General features: G+C 44.8%; 1 pseudogene; it reads right to left on the bottom strand.

Annotated features, from left to right (window-relative positions):
• Positions 1-23: 23 nt before the first annotated feature.
• On the bottom strand, positions 24-21,772 carry LOC139400775 (protein FAM193B-like; annotated as a pseudogene).
• Between the last annotated feature and the right edge of the window lie 688 nt (positions 21,773-22,460).

The following is a 22,460-nucleotide window of genomic DNA, read 5'->3' as shown; positions in this document are numbered from 1 at the left end:
GAGGGTTGTCTAAACTAACGTACCTGACATGTCTCCTCTCCTACAACATGTATAACACAAGAGACAGTCAACTAGAGGGTTGTCTAAACTAACGAACCCACATGTCTCCTCTCCTACAACATGTATTACACAAGAGACAGTCAACGAGAGGGTTGTCTAAACTAACGTACCTGACATGTCTCCTCTCCTACAACATGTATTACACAAGAGACAGTCAACTAGAGGGGTGTCTAAACTAACGTACCTGACATGTCTCCTCTCCTACTACATGTATAACACAAGAGACAGTCAACTAGAGGGGTGTCTAAACTAACGTACCTGACATGTCTCCTCTCCTACTACATGTATAACACAAGAGACAGTCAACTAGAGGGTTGTCTAAACTAACGTACCTGACATGTCTCCTCTCCTACAACATGTATAACACAAGCGACAGTCAACTAGAGGGTTGTCTAAACTAACGTACCTGACATGTCTCCTCTCCTACAACATGTATTACACAAGAGACAGTCAACTAGAGGGGTGTCTAAACTAACGTACCTGACATGTCTCCTCTCCTACAACATGTATAACACAAGCGACAGTCAACTAGAGGGTTGTCTAAACTAACGTACCTGACATGTCTCCTCTCCTACAACATGTATTACACAAGAGACAGTCAACTAGAGGGTTGTCTAAACTAACGTACCTGACATGTCTCCTCTCCTACAACATGTATTACACAAGAGACAGTCAACTAGAGGGTTGTCTAAACTAACGTACCGATGTTGCGGCTGGTTTTCTCTCCCTTGTTCTTGTTCTTCTTATTCTTCCCCTTGGGTTGCTGCTGCTGCTGGGCTTGGTTGTGATTGGCTGAGGTGACAGAGTGACCTTTGGCCTCTTGCTCCTCCCCCTTCCCTCTTTGGGTGCTGGGAGCACCGGTGCTACTCACTGTCCCGTTGGTGGCCTGCTGCCGGGTGGGTCTGGTCTCCTCCGCCCTCCTTGCCCCGGTTCTCTGGCTCTCAGCCGAGTGAGGTGGTGGTTTGGAACCAGAACCAGCCTTAGAACCCACAGCATCAGAACTGTTGGAAACAGTTTTCTGCAACTCCGCAGCTGCTTTGGATCCGGGTCTGGTCTGGTTCTGTTCTGGAGGCAGCTGGTCCTGACGTTGCTGCTTCTTGCCCTTCTTCAGCTTGCCAGCCCCAGCATTAACCCCAGGCGTAGGAGTAGTAATGTTCTTGGGCTCCGCTGGGGTCTCCTCTTTAGGCTTAGCTACCTTAATAGAGGCCTGGGTCTGGATCGACGCAGGGGCCTGGTGTTTATTCTCAGGCCTAGCAGAGAGGCACCTCTCTGGGGAGCGCACCCGGATCAGCTTGGAGAGGCTGGGGGTGGTGTGGAGCCTGTGAACATCCTTCCCCCCAGTACCAACCCCTGGTCCCCCTACCCCAGGTACAGTAGTACTAGCAGGGGTTGAGATGGGGCCAATGGGGGAGTTGTCCCGGGGATGGGCCTCCTCCCAGCCGCTGACCAGGTCCAGGTGGCTCTTGAAGGTACCCAGGGAGAGAGGGGCCAGGTCAAGGTCTATCTGCTGCAGGTCAGAGCAGGAGGAGCCGTTGAGGTGGGAGAGAAGATGGTTGCCCTCCAGAGTAGCAGCCTTCTTCGGGAAGTCATTCACATCCAGGTTGAGGTCGTACATGGAGAACGACGCACGGATAGAGTCCTGCAAGGTCGAAGGTCAACGTTGTTATTTTAGAAAAGAGAAGAAAAGCAGCAATAAGTTTAATAAACCAACATTTAAACTGCCAGTTTAATAAACCAACATTTAAACTGCCAGTTTAATAAACCAACATTTAAACAGCTAAACTGCCAGTTTAATAAACCAACATTTAAACTGCCAGTTTAATAAACCAACATTTAAACTGCTAAACTGCCAGTTTAATAAACCAACATTTAAACTGCCAGTTTAATAAACCAACATTTAAACTGCCAGTTTAATAAACCAACATTTAAACTGCCAGTTTAATAAACCAACATTTAAACTGCTAAACTGCCAGTTTAATAAACCAACATTTAAACTGCCAGTTTAATAAACCAACATTTAAACTGCCAGTTTAATAAACCAACATTTAAACTGCCAGTTTAATAAACCAACATTTAAACTGCCAGTTTAATAAACCAACATTTAAACTGCCAGTTTAATAAACCAACATTTAAACTGCCAGTTTAATAAACCAACATTTAAACTGCCAGTTTAATAAACCAACATTTAAAACTGCTAAACTGCCAGTTTAATAAACCAACGATTAAACAGCTAAACTGCCAGTTTAATAAACCAACATTTAAAACTGCTAAACTGCCAGTTTAATAAACCAACATTTAAACAGCTAAACTGCCAGTTTAATAAACCAACATTTAAAACTGCTAAACTGCCAGTTTAATAAACCAACATTTAAACAGCTAAACTGCCAGTTTAATAAACCAACATTTAAACAGCTAAACTGCCAGTTTAATAAACCAACGATTAAACTGCCAGTTTAATAAACCAACATTTAAACTGCCAGTTTAATAAACCAACATTTAAACTGCCAGTTTAATAAACCAACATTTAAACAGCTAAACTGCCAGTTTAATGAACCAACATTTAAAACTGCCGGTTTAATAAACCAACATTTAAACTGCCGGTTTAATAAACCAACATTTAAACAGCTAAACTGCCAGTTTAATAAACCAACATTTAAACTGCTAAACTGCCAGTTTAATAAACCAACATTTAAACTGCCGGTTTAATAAACCAACATTTAAACTGCCAGTTTAATAAACCAACATTTAAAACTGCTAAACTGCCAGTTTAATAAACCAACGATTAAACAGCTAAACTGCCAGTTTAATAAACCAACATTTAAAACTGCTAAACTGCCAGTTTAATAAACCAACATTTAAACAGCTAAACTGCCAGTTTAATAAACCAACATTTAAAACTGCTAAACTGCCAGTTTAATAAACCAACATTTAAACAGCTAAACTGCCAGTTTAATAAACCAACGATTAAACAGCTAAACTGCCAGTTTAATAAACCAACATTTAAACAGCTAAACTGCCAGTTTAATAAACCAACATTTAAAACTGCTAAACTGCCAGTTTAATAAACCAACGATTAAACAGCTAAACTGCCAGTTTAATAAACCAACGATTAAACAGCTAAACTGCCAGTTTAATAAACCAACGATTAAAACTGCTAAACTGCCAGTTTAATAAACCAACGATTAAACAGCTAAACTGCCAGTTTAATAAACCAACGATTAAAACTGCTAAACTGCTAGTTTAATAAACCAACGATTAAAACTGCTAAACTGCTAGTTTAATAAACCAACGATTAAACAGCTAAACTGCTAGTTTAATAAACCAACATTTAAACTGCCAGTTTAATAAACCAACATTTAAACAGCTAAACTGCCAGTTTAATAAACCAACATTTAAACAGCTAAACTGCCAGTTTAATAAACCAACATTTAAACAGCTAAACTGCCAGTTTAATAAACCAACATTTAAACTGCCAGTTTAATAAACCAACATTTAAACTGCCAGTTTAATAAACCAACATTTAAACTGCCAGTTTAATAAACCAACATTTAAACAGCTAAACTGCCAGTTTAATAAACCAACATTTAAACAGCTAAACTGCCAGTTTAATAAACCAACATTTAAACAGCTAAACTGCCAGTTTAATAAACCAACATTTAAACTGCCAGTTTAATAAACCAACATTTAAACTGCCAGTTTAATAAACCAACATTTAAACAGCTAAACTGCCAGTTTAATAAACCAACATTTAAACAGCTAAACTGCCAGTTTAATAAACCAACGATTAAACAGCTAAACTGCCAGTTTAATAAACCAACGATTAAACAGCTAAACTGCCAGTTTAATAAACCAACGATTAAAACTGCTAAACTGCCAGTTTAATAAACCAACGATTAAACAGCTAAACTGCCAGTTTAATAAACCAACGATTAAAACTGCTAAACTGCTAGTTTAATAAACCAACGATTAAAACTGCTAAACTGCTAGTTTAATAAACCAACGATTAAACAGCTAAACTGCTAGTTTAATAAACCAACATTTAAACTGCCAGTTTAATAAACCAACATTTAAACAGCTAAACTGCCAGTTTAATAAACCAACGATTAAACAGCTAAACTGCCAGTTTAATAAACCAACATTTAAACAGCTAAACTGCCAGTTTAATAAACCAACATTTAAACAGCTAAACTGCCAGTTTAATAAACCAACATTTAAACAGCTAAACTGCCAGTTTAATAAACCAACAGGCAGAAATAATGCAGTGGGACTTGAGGTTACACCATCAGCTGGAACGGAGGGATGGTGTCCCCTTTCCTCAGCGGAGGGATGGTGTCCCCTTTCCTCAGCGGAGGGATGGTGTCCCCTTTCCTCAGCGGAGGGATGGTGTCCCCTTTCCTCAGCAGAGGGACGGTGTCCCCTTTCCTCAGCAGAGGGACGGTGTCCCCTTTCCTCAGCAGAGGGACGGTGTCCCCTTTCCTTAGCAGAGGGATGGTGTCCCCTTTCCTTAGCAGAGGGACGGTGTCCCCTTTCCTCAGCAGAGGGACGGTGTCCCCTTTCCTCAGCAGAGGGACGGTGTCCCCTTTCCTCAGTGGAGGGACAGTGTCCCCTTTCCCCAGCGGAGGGACGGTGTCCCCTTTCCTCAGCGGAGGGACAGGGATAATGTAATGTACTGGGTCTATGGCCTACTGAGCATAGCCAATATGCAGGGATAATGTACTGGGCCTATAGCCTACTGAGCATAGCCAATATGCAGTGATAATGTACTGGGCCTATGGCCTACTGAGCATAGCCAATATGCAGGGATAATGTACTGGGCCTATAGCCTACTGAGCATAGCCAATATGCAGGGATAATGTACTGGGCCTATAGCCTACTGAGCATAGCCTATATGCAGTGATAATGTAATGTACTGGGTCTATGGCCTACTGAGCATAGCCAATATGCAGTGATAATGTACTGGGCCTATAGCCTACTGAGCATAGCCAATATGCAGTGGTAATGTACTGGGCCTATAGCCTACTGAGCATAGACAATATGCAGTGACAATGTACTGGGCCTATAGCCTACTGAGCATAGCCAATATGCAGGGATAATGTACTGGGCCTATAGCCTACTGAGCATAGCCAATATGCAGTGGTAATGTACTGGGCCTATAGCCTACTGAGCATAGCTAATATGCAGGGATAATGTATTGGGTCTATAGCCTACTGAGCATAGCCAATATACAGTGATAATGTATTGGGTCTATAGCCTACTGAGCATAGCCAATATGCAGTGATAATGTACTGGGCCTATAGCCTACTGAGCATAGCCAATATGCAGGGATAATGTACTGAGCCTAAAGCCTACTGAGCATAGCCAATATGCAGGGATAATGTACTGAGCCTATAGCCTACTGAGCATAGCCAATATGCAGGGATAATGTACTGAGCCTATAGCCTACTGAGCATAGCAAATATGCAGGGATAATGTACTGAGCCTATAGCCTACTGAGCATAGCCAATATGCAGTGATAATGTACTGGGCCTATAGCCTACTGAGCATAGCCAATATGCAGGGATAATGTACAGAGCCTATAGCCTACTGAGCATAGCCAATATGCAGGGATAATGTACAGAGCCTATAGCCTACTGAGCATAGCCAATATGCAGTGATAATGTACTGGGTCTATAGCCTACTGAGCATAGCCAATATGCAGTGATAATGTACTGGGCCTATAGCCTACTGAGCATAGCCAATATGCAGTGATAATGTACTGGGCCTATAGCCTACTGAGCATAGCCAATATGCAGTGATAATGTACTGGGCCTATAGCCTACTGAGCATAGCCAATATGCAGGGATAATGTACAGAGCCTATAGCCTACTGAGCATAGCCAATATGCAGGGATAATGTACTGAGCCTATAGCCTACTGAGCATAGCCAATATGCAGTGATAATGTACTGAGCCTATAGCCTACTGAGCATAGCTAATATGCAGGGATAATGTACTGAGCCTATAGCCTACTGAGCATAGCCAATATGCAGGGATAATGTACTGAGCATAGCCAATATGCAGGGATAATGTACTGAGCATAGCCAATATGCAGGGATAATGTACTGAGCATAGCCAATATGCAGGGATAATGTACTGAGCATAGCCAATATGCAGGGATAATGTACTGAGCATAGCCAATATGCAGGGATAATGTACTGAGCATAGCCAATATGCAGGGATAATGTACGGAGCATAGCCAATATGCAGGGATAATGTACCGAGCATAGCCAATATGCCGGGATAATGTACCGAGCATAGCCAATATGCAGGGATAATGTACCGAGCATAGCCAATATGCAGGGATAATATACTGAGCATAGCCAATATGCAGGGATAATATACTGAGCATAGCCAATATGCAGGGATAATGTACTGAGCATAGCCAATATGCAGGGATAATGTACTGAGCATAGCCAATATGCAGGGATAATGTACTGAGCATAGCCAATATGCAGGGATAATGTACTGAGCATAGCCAATATGCAGAGATAATGTACTGACCCTACTGCACAAAACTCACTACAGAACTGTTTTTAAATAGGTTAATGTTGCATAGGTTTACGTTGATTTAAAAAACAGTAGATCTAGGTAGTATGAGAGGCTACATACAGACAGACACCTGTTAGTCCGGCTGATTGAGGTAGTATGTACATGTAGATATGGATAAAGTGACTATATACAGTAGAGAGGCTATATAGAGTAGAGAGGCTATATAGAGTAGAGAGGCTATATACAGTAGAGAGGCTATATACAGTAGAGAGGCTATATAGAGTAGAGAGGCTATATACAGTAGAGAGGCTATATACAGTAGAGAGGCTATATACAGTAGAGAGGCTATATACAGTAGAGGCTATATACAGTAGAGGCTATATACAGTAGAGGCTATATTCAGTAGAGAGTCTATATTCAGTAGAGAGGCTATATACAGTAGAGAGGCTATATACAGTAGAGAGGCTATATACAGTAGAGAGGCTATATACAGTAGACAGGCTATATACAGTAGACAGGCTATATACAGTAGAGAGGCTATATACAATAGACAGGCTATATACAGTAGAGGCAGTATAGCTATATACAGTAGAGAGGCTATATACAGTATAGAGACTATATACAGTAGAGAGGCTATAGTAGTATAGAGACTATATACAGACACCTGTTAGTCAGGCTGATTGAGGTAGTATGTACATGTAGATATGGTTAAAGTGACTATATACAGTAGAGAGGCTATATACAGTAGAGAGGCTATATACAGTAGAGAGGCTATATAGAGTAGAGAGGCTATATACAGTAGAGAGGCTATATACAGTAGAGAGTAGCAATATAACAGTACTTCACAACCCCCTACGCCTATTTCACAGTGCCCTATTTTCACAGAGCCCTACGCCTATTTCACAGTGCCCTACACCTATTTCACAGTGCCGGATTTCACAGTGCCCTACGCCTATTTCACAGTGCCCTACGCCTATTTCACAGTGCCCTATTTCACAGTGCCCTACGCCTATTTCACAGTACCTTATTTCACAGTGCCCTATTTCAGTGCCCTACGCCTATTTCACAGTGCCCTATTTCACAGTGCCCTATTTCACAGTGCCCTACGCCTATTTCACAGTGCCCTACGCCTATTTCACAGTGCCCTACGCCTATTTCACAGCGCCCTATTTCAGTGCCCTACGCCTATTTCACAGCGCCCTATTTCACAGCGCCCTATTTCACAGTGCCCTACGCCTATTTCACAGCGCCCTATTTCACAGCGCCCTATTTCACAGCGCCCTACGCCTATTTCACAGTGCCCTACGCCTATTTCACAGTGCCCTACACCTATTTCACAGCGCCCTATTTCACAGCGCCCTATTTCACAGTGCCCTACGCCTATTTCACAGCGCCCTATTTCACAGTGCCCTATTTCACAGTGCCCTACATATGGACAGTGATCATGCGACTCCCAAATGGCACCCTATTTCCTATATAGTGCACTACCATGGGCCCTGGTCAACAGTCAACAGTGCATAATTTAGGGAATAGGGTGGGCTCACCCTTAGGGACTCAGATATCCTTACCTTGATGGTGTTCTTGATCTCCTCTAGCCGAGAAGTCAGGAAGGAAGTCACCCTCTCTAGTTCCAGCTGGGGCCACTTCCAGCAGCCGACTAGCCTCCGGGCCCTCACCGTACTCCACATCCTCCTCCTCCTCCTCCAGGCTGAGGTGGTCTGGGTCCTCACTGGGCTCTGGAGGGGTGGAGGGGGGGTCGCTACCAGCTCCCTCACCATCACCACTACCCGCCTGGGTCTGCTTCTCCTGAGGTGGGGAGAGGCAGACGGTCAGACGGACACGGTCAGACAGTCAGACATACAGTTAGACAGTCAGACATACGGTTAGACAGTCAGACAGACGGTTAGACAGTCAGACAGACGGTTAGACAGTCAGACAGACGGTTAGACAGTCAGACAGTCAGACAGACGGTTAGACAGGCGGTTAGACGGTCAGACAGAGAGTTCGACAGTCAGATAGACGGTCAGACAGACAGTCAGACAGACGGTTAGACAATCAGACAGAGACAGACAGTCGGTTAGACAGTCAGACAGACATACAGAGATAGACAGACGGTTAGACAGTCAGACAGAAGGTTAGACAGTCAGACAGACATACAGAGATAGACAGACGGTTAGACAGTCAGACAGACGGTTAGACAGTCAGACAGACGGTTAGACAGTCAGACAGACGGTTAGACAGTCAGACAGACGGTTAGACAGTCAGACAGACGGTTAGACAGTCAGACAGACGGTTAGACGGTCAGACAGACGGTTAGACGGTCAGACAGACGGTGTGGCGGTCAGACAGACGGTGTGGCGGTCAGACAGACGGTCAGACGGTCAGACAGACGGTCAGACGGTCAGACAGACGGTCAGACAGACGGTCAGACAGTCAGACAGACGGTTAGACAGTCAGACAGACGGTTAGACAGTCAGACAGACGGTTAGACAGTCAGACAGACGGTTAGACAGTCAGACAGACGGTTAGACAGTCAGACAGACGGTTAGACAGTCAGACAGACAGACAGATGGTTAAACGGTCAGACAGACGGTCAGACAGACAGATGGTTAGACCGTCAGACAGATGAGTACTGAGACAGACAGAAAACATCTAATTACAACTATGAAAATGTGGTTACTTCCCATTATAAATTAATTATTGGCAAATAAACACGGAGCGTCCTGTCCAGGGGGTGTCCTGTACATCAGAAACAGGAGATAGACTAGTGTCCTGTCCAGGGGGTGTCCTGTACATCAGAAACAGGAGATAGACTAGTGTCCTGTCCAGGGGGTGTCCTGTACATCAAGCTGTCTCACTACAGAAACAGGAGAGAGACTAGTGTCCTGTCCAGGGGGGTGTCCTGTACATCAGAAACAGGAGACAGACTAGTGTCCTGTCCAGGGGGGTGTCCTGTACATCAGAAACAGGAGATAGACTAGTGTCCTGTCCAGGGGGTGTCCTGTACATCAAGCTGTCTCACTACAGAAACAGGAGACAGACTAGTGTCCTGTCCAGGGGGTGTCCTGGTACATCAAGCTGTCTCACTACAGAAACAGGAGATAGACTAGTGTCCTGTTCAGGGGGTGTCCTGGTACATCAAGCTGTCTCACTACAGAAACAGGAGACAGACTAGTGTCCTGTCCAGGGGGTGTCCTGTACATCAAGCTGTCTCACTACAGAAACAGGAGACAGACTAGTGTCCTGTCCAGGGGGTGTCCTGGTACATCAAGCTGTCTCACTACAGAAACAGGAGATAGACTAGTGTCCTGTTCAGGGGGTGTCCTGGTACATCAAACTCTGTCCCCGACTACAGAAACAGGAGACAGACTAGTGTCCTGTCCAGAGGGTGTCCTGTAGATCAGAAACAGGAGACAGACTAGTGTCCTGTCCAGGGGGTGTCCTGTACATCAGAAACAGGAGACAGACTAGTGTCCTGTCCAGGGGGTGTCCTGTACATCAATTTACATTTTTAAATGTAACCTTCATTTAACTAGTCAGCAAGTCCGTTCTTATTTACATAAACCCTATCGGAACCCCAATCACGGCCGGTTGTGATAGAGCCTGGATACGAACCAGGGTCTGTAGTGACGCCTCTAGCACAGAGATGCCTTAGACCGCTGAACCAGGGTCTGTAGTGACACCTCTAGCACTGAGATGCCTTAGACCTCTGAACCAGGGTCTGTAGTGACGCCTCTAGCACTGAGATGCCTTAGACCTCTGAACCAGGGTCTGTAGTGACGCCTCTAGCACTGAGATGCAGTGTCTTAGACCTGTGAACCAGGGTCTGTAGTGACGCCTCTAGCACTGAGATGCAGTCTCTTAGACCGCTGAACCAGGGTCTGTAGTGATGCCTCTAGCACTGAGATGCAGTGTCTTAGACCTCTGAACCAGGGTCTGTAATGACGCCTCTAGCACTGCTGAGATGCCTTAGACCTCTGAACCAGAGTCTGTAGTGACTCATCTAGCACTGATGCCTTAGACCTCTGAACCAGGGTCTGTAGTGACGCCTCTAGCACTGAGATGCCTTAGACCTCTGAACCAGGGTCTGTAGTGACGCCTCTAGCACCGAGATGCCTTAGACCTCTGAACCAGGGTCTGTAGTGACGCCTCTAGCACTGCTGAGATGCCTTAGACCTGTGAACCAGGGTCTGTAGTGACGCCTCTAGCACTGAGATGCAGTGTCTTAGACCTCTGAACCAGGGTCAGTAGTGACGCCTCTAGCACTGAGATGCCTTAGACCGCTGAACCAGGGTCTGTAGTGACACCTCTAGCACAGAGATGCCTTAGACCTCTGAACCAGGGTCAGTAGTGACGCCTCTAGCACTGAGATGCCTTAGACCTCTGAACCAGGGTCTGTAGTGACGCCTCTACCACTGAGATGCCTTAGACCTCTGAACCAGGGTCTGTAGTGACACCTCTAGCACTGAGATGCCTTAGACCTCTGAACCACTCGGGAGACCAAGCTGCCTCACGAAACAGAAACAGGCGACTACTACAAATATGAAGTACATCCACATGTAGACGTCCCAAGCAAACACCAATACTTTAAGATGTATTAACTGATCTGTATTGGTGACTATTCCCACCACGTCATGTGACATCACCTTCTTCTTCTGTTTATGGCGTGCCCGCTTGGCAGCCTTAGCGCTGTTGGCTGGTTTGTGCTCTGAGGAGTTGATGAAGTCCAGCAGCTCGTCCACGTCTCGGTGGTCGATGGAGGTGGACACGGCCGGGTCAGAGTCCCGTCTCTGGGGAAGACACTCCTCCTTACGACGCGTCAGCCGGGACCGGAGCTTCTCTCGGATCTCTGTGTAGTTACGGCTGGTCGGAGCCGCCGGGGGCTAGAGGGATGGACAGGATATGATCAGAGGAGAGATAACCCTTATTTAATAGGATGCGTTTCATTTCAATATCTTTCTGTCTTCCTTTGCCCTTGTTCACTCCCCTTTAGACATCTGTAAAGGTTGGATAGGTGACAGTAACATGGCAGAAACTAGTTGGAGAGTACACCTATCCAGCCATCTCAGATGTAGAGGAAGGATGGCAGAAGGGAGGAGAGCATCTTTGTGGATTGAAACCCGAGCCATAATCTTTTTGTTTATTGGCTAGAGAGAGAGACCAAGATGAAAGGTAGGAGAGAGAGAGTGTTGAAAGAGCAGAGGGTTGGATTCCGACCCATGCTGGCAGTGGTACATCGTACACGTGCAACACAGGCAGCGGGTTAAGACTGTTGGACCGCCCGAAGGTCACCGGATGGCACATTTAACAACCAAATGGGTTTACATTTGGCCCCAACGTGAACACAATGTTTGCCAAGTGAAAAGCCAAGTGCTCCATACATTCAATCACAATCCATTACTAAAGAGACGGACCGCTCTGTGTCCAAAGAACTTACTTTTGTCACTCACTGTTTATACTGTTCATGCTTTTAATGCTATTTCAATAAATGACTAAGTGTGCCATACTATAAATTAGGAATGAGAATTGCCAGGGACCTCACAATTCTATATGTATTGCGATTTGAGACTGTGATTTTATTGTGATTCGAGACTGTGATTTTATTGCGATTCGAGACCCTGATTTTATTGCGATTCGAGACCCTGATTTTATTGCGATTCGAGAACCCTGATTTTATTGTGATTCGAGACTGATTTTATTGTGATTCGAGACTGTGATTTTATTGCGATTCGAGACCCTGATTTTATTGTGATTCGAGACTGTGATTTTATTGCGATTCAAGACTGATTTTATTGTGATTCGAGACTGTGATTTTATTGCGATTAGAGACTGTGATTTTATTGCGATTAGAGACTGTGATTTTATTGCGATTCGAGACTGTGATTTTATTGTGATTCGAGACTGTGATTTTATTGCGATTCGAGACTGTGGTTTTATTGTGATTCGAGACCCTGATTTTATTGCGACTCGATGTCCCAAACATATTGGCCGTGAGGCTGTCTACGAGAGCCTGTCAGATGACTGACTCATTGTTTGAGGTAAAAGCAATAATATTTTTGTGGAAATTGTGATTTTGGTTGTTTTGGATACTTTAAAACCATTTTCATTATAGTAATTATTTAGCATGCTCAATGTGAAAACGCAAGCTCAAACTTCCCTGAGAGAGTGTCGCAGCCGACACTCAAGATAACATGCTATAAATCAATGACGTTTGGCTGGTTTAGACACAGAATAATTAGCTAGCTAGTAATGTAGTAAGATAAAGTTGTCATTCACAATCAACTATTTTTATTTTGTCTACAGGTAGGCCTATTGATCGGTGTGTAGGCCCATTGATCGGTGTGTAGGCCCATTGATCATGGCTCACCTTCCTCCCATTGATCAGTGTGTAGGCCCATTGATCGGTGTGTAGGCCCATTGATCGGTGTGTAGGCCCATTGATCGGTGTGCAGGCCCATTGATCGGTGTGCAGGCCCATTGATCGGTGTGCAGGCCCATTGATCGGTGTGTAGGCCTATTGATCCGTGGGTAGGCCTATTGATCCGTGGGTAGGCCTATTGATCAGTGGGTAGGCCTATTGATCAGTGGGTAGGCCTATTGATCAGTAGGTAGGCCTATTGATCAGTTGGTAGGCCTATTGATCAGTTGGTAGGCCTATTGATCAGTAGGTAGGCCTATCAGCTGGTCATAATGACATGAAAAGTGAACACAACATATGAACAGTATTGCAGTAATTTCAGCAGTTCAGAATGATCTAGATTTTAGGTAGCAACGCAACTGATATCCTATTCTAAAAACTTGCTCATAATGTCATTTTGAGCCCTGGCCACTCCCCTCACAGATGGAAAAGCATTGGATAGGTGTATATGAATTACCTACCAACACAGTTACACCAATCCACTGCTTTTCATCTTTGAGGGGGTGTGACCGAGTGCTCAGGGGATTGGGCTCCTGTCATCTTAACCCACCCAGTCTTTTTCTAGTTGAAGCTGACTTCTCAGATAAATAGCCATGTTGCTTGTTGTCTGATTTAGCTAGCTAGTTGTCATTACGTTGAACTGACAGTATTCTCTGGGATTACCACTACTTTACAATCGTCTTGTCACCTCATCACGGATGGAGAGATCAAATTTCAAATGAGAGTGTCTTCAATGAGGAGCCAGAAAGGTATGTTAAGCTAATTAGCTAGCTAGCTAAGTACACCACAAATGGCATGTACATGCTCAACTGCATATGCAGGGCTGCTTCTATTGGTCGAAACTCCGCATCGCAGAACACAAGGCTGCTTCTATTGGTCGAAACTCCACATCGCAGAACCCAAGGCTGCTTCTATTGGTCGAAACTCCACATCGCAGAACACAAGGCTGCTTCTTTTGGTCGAAACTCCACATCGCAGAACACAAGGCTGCTATTAGAAATCAAAACACAGACCATCGAAGCCAACCATGGCTCACCTTCCTCCCTGCGCTTCGTAAACCATAGAACACGTTTCACCAAGAGGAGGGGACATCGCACGTAAACTAATTCCTTTGACCCTATTGATTAACCAGACACTCTTATTATTAGCATTATTGTTGTGTGCTAGAATTTGCCGTTCTTCTTCTCTTCCATTGTTGTGTCATAATGGGGCCACTGGGCCAGACAGACCTTGGTGAGAGTGAAACCTCTTGACTTCTTCTCTTTCTCCCAAGCCCCACCTCACAACAACAACAACAACAACAACAAAGATGATCACTTCTTTCCTCTCTGACAAAACGGGTTCAAAACTCAGATTTCTATTTGAGGTTTGGTCCGACATTAAGGGTCATAAGGACACTAACACATGGAGACGCACTGTAATAGAGAAGTTAAAACAAGGTGGTTGGAAAGGTTGTTGTTTTCACCTCCTCAGATTTCGGGCAGAGCAGACTACTAAAACGGATGTACGATTGAACTTTCATTCAGGAAAATGAAATGCTCCGTTTGTCCAGTGAGCATTACGGTACCCTGTCTCTAATAGAGTACTGATGGAAAGGTTAACTTCCCTGTTTATGTTTCACCCCCTCAGATTAGCAGACTACTAAAACGGATGTACGGATGAACTTTCATTCTGGAAAATTAAATGCTCCGTTTATCGCGCGCGCATTACGGGGACCACGTACCGCTGTCAGCATTTTAATCAAATAAAAGGTTATACTAGCTGTTTATTCGGTTTTAAAACATATTTTTTTCAATAAGCATAAAACTATTATATAAAGAATTGGCGTCTCGTTCTCATTCATTCTCTCATTCAATACTTTGATTTCAACACGTGAACAACGTGGACAGGCTAGCATGCTGTTCCAACAGTTGGAGACGGACAGGAGGTCGTGTTCCTAATTCAACTCTTTTGCCTTTTTCGCTGTATTCCAGAGCTTATCAAATTATACCTTGATCCAAGTTGGCTGAACTTGAAGTCTAAATATTAGCTGGCTACTCACTAACACGTGGCTTGTTCCTGAGCGATTGTTTATGAGACCGGTGTTCATTTACTATAATGGCTGCTACATTAGTTAATGTGTATTATGCATGGTTCAGGTTAAATTTCTAACCAAAAGATCATTTTTTATAGAAGACCTGAAAGCCAGATCAGGGAATATTGCAAACAATAAAGGCAGGTACAACTATTTTGATAAAATAATGAAATTATTAGAGGTTCTTATGATTATGGAAGGCATATATTCAGCCTCAGGTAAAATCTACCAAGACCTGAATTCATTAGATAATTGCTGAATAGTTTAAACGCAGTGTATTTGACCGCTAATTGTACAAAGCTTATTTCGAGAAAATATTTTGTTAAAAGTTTGAAAAAAATGAAGCTATGAGTTCTAGTCCATTTTTTATTTGAGTTAACCTTTATTTAACTAGGGGTTTAACTAAGTCAGTTAAGAACAAATTCTTATTTTCAACGACGGCCTAGGAACAGTGGGTTAACTGCCTGTTCAGGGGCAGAACGACAGATTTGTACCTTGTCAGCTCGGGGATTCGATCTTGCAACCTTACGGTTAACTAGTCCAACGCTCTATCCACTAGGCTACCCTGCTGGTTACTAGTCCAACGCTCTAACCACTAGGCTACCTGCTGGTTACTGGTCCAACGCTCTAACCACTAGGCTACCTGCTGGTTACTAGTCCAACGCTCTAACCACTAGGCTACCTGCTGGTTACTAGTCCAACACTCTAACCACTAGGCTACCTGCTGGTTACTGGCCCAATGCTCTCACCACTAGGCTACCTGCTGGTTACTAGTCCAACACTCTAACCACTAGGCTACCTGCTGGTTCTCATTTAAACACTCTAACCACTAGGCTACCTGCTGGTTACTGGTCCAATGCTCTAACCAGTAGGCTACCTGCTGGTTTCTGGCCCAACGCTCTAACCACTAGGCTAGCTGCTGGTTACTAGTCCAATGCTCTAACCACTAGGCTACCTGCTGGTTACTAGTCCAACACTCTAACCACTAGGCTACCTGCTGGTTACTGACCCAAAGCTCTAACCACTAGGTTACCTGCTGGTTACTAGTCCAACACTCTAACCACTAGGCTACCTGCTGGTTACTGGCCCAATGCTCTCACCACTAGGCTACCTGCTGGTTACTAGTCCAACACTCTAACCACTAGGCTACCTGCTGGTTACTGGCCCAATGCTCTCACCACTAGGCTACCTGCTGGTTACTAGTCCAACACTCTAACCACTAGGCTACCTGCTGGTTACTGGCCCAATGCTCTCACCACTAGGCTACCTGCTGGTTACTGGCCCAATGCTCTCACCACTAGGCTACCTGCTGGTTACTAGTCCAACATGACATCACAACACCCCATAATGACATCACAACACCCCATAATGACATCACAACACCCCATAATGACAAAGAAATGTTAAATGTTTTATTACACAAGACTTGTCTGTGTGCTTAGTGTCGTTGTCCTGTTGGAAGGTGAACCTTCACCCCAGTGTGAGGTCCTGAGCGCTCTGGAGCAGGTTTTCATCAAGGATCTCTGTACTTTGCTCCATTCATCTTTCCTTCGATCCTGACTAGTCTCCTAGTCCCTGCCACTGAAAAACATCCCACTACAAGCTTCACCGTAGGGATGGTGCCAGGTTTCCTCTAGCTGTGAGGCTTTGCATTCTGGCCAAAAAGTTAAATCTTGGTTTCATCAGACCAGAGAATCTTGTTTCTCATGGTCAGAGAGTCCTTTAGGTGCCTTTTGGCAAACTCCAAGTGGGCTGTCATGTGCCTTTTACTGAAGAGTGGATTCCGTCTGGCCACTCTACCATAAAGGCCTAATTGATGGAGTGCTGCAGAGATGGTTGTCCTTCTGGAAGGTTCTCCCATCTCCATAGAGGAACTATGGAGCTCTGTCAGAGTGACCATCGGGTTCTTGGTCACCTTCCTGACCAAGGCCCTTCTCCCCCGATTGCGCAGTTTGGCCGGGCGACCAGCTCTAGGAAGAGTCTTGGTGTTTCCAAACTTCTTCCATTTAAGAATGATAGAGGCTATTGTGTTCTTGGGGACCTTCAATGCTGCAGAAATGTTTTGGCACGCTTCCCCAGATCTGTGCCTCGACACAATCCTGTCTCGGAGCTCTACGAACAATTCCTTTGACCTCATGGCTTGGTTTTTGCTCGGTCAACTGTGGGACCTTATATAGACAGTTGTGTTCCTTTCCAAATCATGTCCAATCAATTGAATTTACCACAGGTGGACTCCAATCAAGTTGTAGAAACATCTGAAGGATGATCAATGGAAACAGGATGCACCTGAACTCAATTACAAGTCTCATAGAAAAGAGTCTGAATATTCATGTAAATCATGTTTCTGGTTTTAGAAACTCTGCAAAAAAAATAAACATTCCTTTTTTCAGGACCCTGTCTTTCAAAGATAATTCGTAAAAATTCAAATAACTTCACAGATCTTCATTGTAAAGGGTTTAAACACTGTTTCCCATGCTTGTTCAATGAACCATAAACAATTAATGAACATGCACCTGTGGAACGGTCGTTAAGACACTAACAGCTTACAGACGGTAGGCAATTAAGGTCACAGTTATGAAAACTTAGGACACGAAAGAGGCCTTTCTACTGACTCTGACAAACACCAAAACAAAGATGCACAGGGTCCCTGCTCATCTGTGTGAACGTGCCTTAGGCATGCTGCAAGGAGGCATGAGGACTGCAGATGTGGCCAGGGCAATAACGTCACCTATGGGCACAAACCCACCGTCGCTGGACCAGACAGGACTGGCAAAAAGTGCTCTTCACTGACGAGTCGCGGTTGTATCTCACCAGGGGTGATGGTCGGATTTGCGTTTATCGTCGAAGGAATGAGCGTTATACTGTGGCCTGTACTCTGGAGCGGGATCGATTTGAAGGTGGAGGGTCCATCATGGTCTGGGGCAGTGTGTCACAGCATCATCGGACTGAGCTTGTTGTCATTGCAGGCAATCTCAACGCTGTGTGTTACAGGGAAGACATCCTCTTCCCTCATGTGGTATCCTGCAGGCTCATCCTGACTTGACCCTCCAGCATGACAATGCCACCAGCCATACTGCTTGTTCTGTGCGTGATTTCCTGCAAGACAGGAATGTCAGTGTTCTGCCATGGCCAGCGAAGAGTCCGGATCTCAATCCCATTGAGCACGTCTGGGACCTGTTGGATCGGAGGGTGAGGGCTAGGGACATTCCCCCCCAGAAATGTCTGGGAACTTGCAGGTGCCTTGGTGGAAGAGTGGGGTAACATCTCACAGCAAGAACTGGCAAATCTGGTGCAGTCCATGAAGAGGAGATGCAAAGCAGTACTTAATGCAGCTGGTGGCCACACCAGATACTGACTGTTACTTTTGATTTTGACCTTTTGTTCAGGGACAAATTATTCCATTTCTGTCAGTCACATGGAACAGTCTGTGGAACTTGTTCAGTTTATGTCTCAGTTGAGGAGACACATTTGTTCATACAAATATTTACACATGTTAAGTTTGTTGAAAATAAACGCAGTTGACAGTGAGAGAATGTTTCTTTTTTAGCGGAGTTTATTTTATACATCTGCTAAACTTACTAAAAGCCTGTTTTCGAATTTGTCATTAGGGGGTATTGTGATGTCATTAGGGGGTATTGTGATGTCATTAGGGGGTATTGTGATGTCATTAGGGGGTATTGTGATGTCATTAGGGGGTATTGTGATGTCATTAGGGGGGTATTGTGATGTCATTAGGGGGGTATTGTGATGTCATTAGGGGGTATTGTGATGTCATTGGGGGTATTGTGATGTCATTAGGGGGTATGGTGATGTCATTAGGGGGGTATTGTGATGTCATTAGGGGGTATTGCGTGTAGATTGATGAGGAAAAACATGTATTTAATCATTTTTAGAATAAGGCTGTAACGTATCCAAGTGTGGAAAAAGGGAAGGGGTCTGAATACTTTCCTAATGCCCTGTATACCATCAAATCAGATTTGTAGCTGTATGCATTTTTCCCATCACTACTATACATACCGCGTTGTGTCCGAAGAACTCACAGTAGCAGCAGTCACAGTACTTCCCATCCTTCTGGTTGTTTGAGGAGGAAGCACAGGAGCTCCTCTCAGAACTAGAGTCCTCGTCCTCTCCCTCCTCCAGCTCCGAAGGGGGGTGACACAACCCCCCCGCCCCGTTAGACAGCTTATGTCCTTTACACGCCTGGTCCCTGGAGCATGGACACGGGTTGCAGAGAACAGATAGTCAGATGTAGAGACAGAGAAAGACAGAAACCATGACTTTTAGAAGAATTCAGCAGTGATGACAGGTAGAACAACAACCATGTCTCATCACTAGATTCTAGAGCAGCAGACAGGTAGAACAACAACCATGTCTCATCACTAGATTCTAGAGCAGCGGACAGTGATGACAGGTAGAACCACGACCATGTCTCATCACTAGATTCTAGAGCAGTGATGACAGGTAGAACCACGACCATGTCTCATCACTAGATTCTAGAGCAGCGGACAGTGATGACAGGTAGAACAACGACCATGTCTCATCACTAGATTCTAGAGCAGTGATGACAGGTAGAACCACGACCATGTCTCATCACTAGATTCTAGAGCAGCGGACAGTGATGACAGGTAGAACAACGACCATGTCTCATCACTAGATTCTAGAGCAGTGATGACAGGTAGAACCACGACCATGTCTCATCACTAGATTCTAGAGCAGTGATGACAGGTAGAACCACGACCATGTCTTATCACTAGATTCTAGAGCAGCAGACAGGTAGAACCACGACCATGTCTCATCACTAGATTCTAGAGCAGCAGACAGTGATGACAGGTAGAACCACGACCATGTCTCATCACTAGATTCTAGAGCAGCAGACAGGTAGAACCACGACCATGTCTCATCACTAGATTCTAGAGCAGTGATGACAGGTAGAACCACGACCATGTCTCATCACTAGATTCTATGATGACAGGTAGAACCACGACCATGTCTCATCACTAGATTCTAGAGCAGTGATGACAGGTAGAACCACGACCATGTCTTATCACTAGATTCTAGAGCAGTGATGACAGGTAGAACCACGACCATGTGTCATCACTAGATTCTACAGCAGACAGGTAGATGTCTAGAGCAGTGATGACAGGTAGAACCACGACCACCATACTTTACAGTTGGGTTTGGTGTTGGTCTTCTGTGCTGTGCCTTTTTTTCTCCACACATAATGTTGTGTGTGTACCTTCCAAACAACTCAACTGTAGTTTCACCTGTCCACAGAATATCTTTGCCAGTAACGCTGTGGAACATCCAGGTGCACTTTTACAGATTTTAGAAGTGCAGCAATGTTTTTTTGGGGCAGCAGTGGCTTCTTCCGTGGTGTCCTCCCCCATGAACACCCTTCTTGTTTAGTGTTTTACGTATCGTAGACTCGTCAACAGAGATGTTAGCATGTTACAGAGATTTCTGTAAGTCTTTAGCTGACACTCTAGGATTCTTCTTAACCTCATTGAGCATTCTGCGCGTTGCTCTTCCTGTCATCTTTGCAGGACGACCACTCCTAGGGAGAGTAGCAACAGTGAACTTTCTCCATTTATAGACAATGAACATCAAGGCTTTTAGAGATACTGTTGTAACCCTTTCCAGCTTTATGCAAGTCAACAATTCTTCATCTTAGGTCTTCTGAGATCTCTTTAGTTCGAGGCATGGTTCACATCAGCCAATGCTTCTTGTGAATAGCAAACACACATTTTGTGAGTGTTTTTTCTGGGGCAAGGCATCTCTAACCAACATCTCCAATCTCGTCTTTGATTGGACTCCAGGTTAGCTGACTCCTGACTCCAATTAGCTTTTGGAGAAGTCATTAGCCTTGGGGTTCACATACATTCACAACCTACACTGGGAATGTTTAAATGACACATTCAATATAGACAAGAAAAATACAATAATTTGTGTGTTTATTAGTTTAAGCAGACTGGGTTTGTCTGGTGTTGTGACTTAGATGAAGATCAGATCAGATTTTAAGACCAATTTATGCTGAAGTCCAGGTAATTCCAAAGGGTTCACATACTGTTTCTTGCCATTGTACATCGTTCTCCCATCTAATTCCTATGAAACTATCTACAAAACTACCAACCTGCAGGCACCAGCCGTCAGGTGTTGCCCAGCGGTCAGGTGTTGCCCAGCGGTCAGGTGTCCCACGTTGGAAGAGGGCAGCGCCCCCCCACTGTGGCCATTACAGGGGTGGTTACAGCCCATCTGGGAGGGGCCCAGTTTGCTGTGCTGGCCGTTCACAGGAGGAATGTGTGAGTTCTTACATGCCAAGGGCTTATGGAGGGCCGCTGCTGAGCAGTCAGGGCCACTCAGGGCCCCCAGCTTGGCCCCTGTTGGGCAGTCAGGGCCACCCAGGGCCCCCAGCTTGGCCCCTGTTGGGCAGTCAGGGCCACCCAGGGCCCCCAGCTTGGCCCCTGCCGCGGGGACGTGGAGGTTTGGTACCAGCGGGGAGAAGGGGGCGTGAGCAGCTAGACCGGGAGAGGAGGAGGATGTGACATGGCCGTGCTGCTGCCCTCCGGAGCTCTGCTTGAGGGGCAGGAGAGAGGAATGCTGAGAGGAGGAGGAGAGGCCAGTGGGGCTGTTGGGGGGGGACAGACAGGTCTGAGTGTTGGTGGTGGTCGCTGGGGTGGAATGATTCCCCTGGAGGACAGAGGAGAGACAGGTGTTGAGTGGAATATTAATAATCTATGGGCCAGATCTCTGCTTCTCTCTAGATTAATAATCTATGGGCCATATCTCTGCTTGTCTCTAGATTAATAATCTATGGGCCATATCTCTGCTTGTCTCTAGATTAATAATCCATGGGCCATATCTCTGCTTGTCTCTAGATTAATAATCCATGGGCCATATCTCTGCTTGTCTCTAGATTAGTAATCTATGGGCCATATCTCTGCTTGTCTCTAGATTAATAATCTATGGGCCATATCTCTGCTTCTCTAGAAGTGTAATCTATGGGCCATATCTCTGCTTGTCTCTAGAAGTGTAATCTATGGGCCATATCTCTGCTTCTCTCTAGATTAATAATCTATGGGCCATATCTCTGCTTGTCTCTAGATTAATAATCTATGGGCCATATCTCTGCTTGTCTCTAGATTAATAATCCATGGGCCATATCTCTGCTTCTCTCTAGATTAATAATCTATGGGCCATATCTCTGCTTCTCTCTAGAAGTGTAATCTATGGGCCATATCTCTGCTTGTCTCTAGAAGTGTAATCCATGGGCCATATCTCTGCTTCTCTCTAGATTAATAATCTATGGGCCATATCTCTGCTTCTCTCTAGAAGTGTAATCCATGGGCCATATCTCTGCTCCTCTCTAGATTAATAATCTATGG

The sequence above is a fragment of the Oncorhynchus clarkii genome, unplaced genomic scaffold (assembly GCF_045791955.1).
Source record: "Oncorhynchus clarkii lewisi isolate Uvic-CL-2024 unplaced genomic scaffold, UVic_Ocla_1.0 unplaced_contig_8397_pilon_pilon, whole genome shotgun sequence".
NCBI lineage: Eukaryota > Metazoa > Chordata > Actinopteri > Salmoniformes > Salmonidae > Oncorhynchus > Oncorhynchus clarkii.
Note: the sequence above shows the minus strand (reverse complement) of the source record. Positions and strands in the feature narration are given on the sequence as shown.